Raw genomic sequence first — 2500 nt, forward strand, 5'->3', positions numbered from 1 at the left:
ATCTGGTTTCACTGTTAAGTCTCTAAAGTGGCGAAGATCTTTCTGGCTTGGATGCAATTCTGATCTGGTGAAAAGGTTTCCACTGACGTCAAACATGGAGTAAAGAAAGGGAGGGTGAATACGAACATATAGGTGATAGCGGATGTCTAGTAATGAATATTCCATTTAAGTGATACATTAACAATTCTTCCCAACTGCAAGACGGTGTTCCTGTCTATCAGCCATTAAGTCTTCAACGATCCGTTTTAACATTTTCACCCGCTAAAACAGTATCTTAAATATTTCATTTTTTCCCCCCTTTACTTGTTTCAGTCATTGGACTGCGGTCATGCTGGGGTACCACCTTAGAGGGTTTAGTCGAACGAAACGATTCCTGTACTTAGTATTAAAAAAATACCTGGTACATATTCTGTCGGTCTTTTTTTTCTCGAACTGCTAGGTTACGGAGCGTAAATAAACTAACATCGGTTGTCAAGTTGTGAGGTAGGGAACAGCCACAATTATACACACACAAATATTTACATACGTACATATGTACACACAAACATTTACATACATACATATATACACATAAACATTTACATACATAAACTGAGACTGGAAGCACTCCGTCGGTTACGACGATGAGGGTTCCGGTTGATCCGAATCAACGGAACAGCCTGCTCGTGAAATTAATGTGTAAGTGGCTGAGCACTCCACAGACACGTGTACCGTTAACAGAGAGTGACAAGGCCGGCCCTTTGAAATACAGATACAAGAAACAGGAAGTAAGAGTGAGAGAAAGTTGTGGCGAAAGAGTACAGCAGGGATCACCACCATCCCCTGCCGGAGCCTCATGGAGCTTTAGGTGTTTTCGCTCAATAAACACTCACAACGCCCGGTCTGGGAATCGAAACCGCGATCCTATGACCGCGAGTCCGCTGCCCTAACCACTGGACCATTGCGCCTATACATAAACACACACACACACACACACATACACGCACGCACACGCGCGCGCACACACACAAACACATGATGGGCCACTATACAGTTTTCCTCAACCAAATTCACTTACAAGGCATTGGTCGGCTCGGGACTATAATAAAAAAATACTTGCCCAAGGTGCCACGCAGTTGCGCTGAACCCGGAACCATGTGGTTGAGAATCGAACTTCTAACAACACAACCACGCCTGTGTTCAGTTCTTGTCGATATTCTCTTTTACTTTTTCCTTTTTATTATATTTTTCTTTTGATTTCGCCATTAATTTTTTTTTTTTTTTGTCAGATCACACGATTGATTAATTTTATGAATGAGACTAACGTAGAAAAATTCTTTCACTGGCTTCAGCTATTGGACTGCGTCCATGCTGTTGCACCGCTTTCAAGGTTAGTATATAGTAGATTGTATCGATTCCAGCGCATTTAAACTAGCATTTATTTTGTACTCTTGGTGGTTTGTCATTAATTAAACAATATGTATTTTATGCACAACTTGGCACAGGCTTGGCAGTGCAGTTAAGAAGCTTGCTATTCATATATGCATGCATATATGAACAGCTTCTCTTTTAAACATATGCTATTGAAAAAAGAAAAAAAAAACTGAGTTTGCTTCAACTATATCTTTGTTAATTTGATTTATCGTATTTCCTTTATGCTTTGTTCATAAGTCCTTGTTTTATCCAGAAGACTTTATTTATGCGGTTCGTTCTTGACTGAAAACCATCCTGGTCTTCTTCCTTTTTGAAGACCCCCTTCGGTCATGAATGACTATGGGACTGCACCTAGAATGTTACCCTCCGAGGTACAAGTCCGGGCAAAGTTGTTTGTGGAAGACCAGCAGTCACCCATGCACCCCTCTCCATGTCACCAATCTTGTCCAAGGGAAAGGCAAAGGTCGATACGGCTTGGCACCAGACCTTAACCAGTTGACCATGTCCCTTAGTGGCTGACGATATGTGCATCTCTGATCACAGTAGTGGGGTAGCATCATGGTCATGTGTCGAGAGGAATTCCTTGGGGTTTGAATAATTCACCTCGGAAACAGGTGTTTCGTGCAACATCCTTAAACAACCCTTATTCAGGGACCTTTTGTGTAAGATGGGCTACTTCACCTGAAGAAAATTCTAACTGGGCTCCACCTGCTAATCTTGATATGAGATCACCATGTCAAACACATATGGTTGTGATGCATATGCCTAGTGTACCCTTATCAAACAAGTAGTCATGATGGGTATACTGGGCTTCGTATATTTTACCTCTATGTCATTTTGATGGCATGCACTGTTCTCTCACTTAATAATAATGATAATTTCTACTATAGGCTTGAAATTTGGGGGAGGAGGTTGTCGATTACATCGACTCCAGTATACAACTGGTACTTATTTCATCGGCCATGAAAGGACGACAGGCAAAAATTTGAACTCAGAACGTAGTGACGGGCGAAATACCGCTAAGCGTTTCGACCGGCGCGCTGACGATTCTGCCAGCGCGCCACCTTAATAATAATAATAATAGTAG

At 41.8% G+C, this 2500-nt stretch overlaps 1 long non-coding RNA gene across 1 annotated transcript in view; it reads right to left on the reverse strand.

The window, feature by feature from the left end:
• Positions 1 to 424: 424 nt before the first annotated feature.
• Positions 425 to 2500, reverse strand: part of LOC118760998 — a 9582-nt gene continuing 7506 nt past the window's right edge. The window contains exon 3 of the long non-coding RNA XR_004997087.1: positions 425 to 435. This is a non-coding gene — a long non-coding RNA (uncharacterized LOC118760998). The remainder of the gene's footprint in view (positions 436 to 2500) is intronic.

Source organism: Octopus sinensis, unplaced genomic scaffold (assembly GCF_006345805.1).
Source record: "Octopus sinensis unplaced genomic scaffold, ASM634580v1 Contig04055, whole genome shotgun sequence".
In the NCBI taxonomy this organism is placed as follows: domain Eukaryota; kingdom Metazoa; phylum Mollusca; class Cephalopoda; order Octopoda; family Octopodidae; genus Octopus; species Octopus sinensis.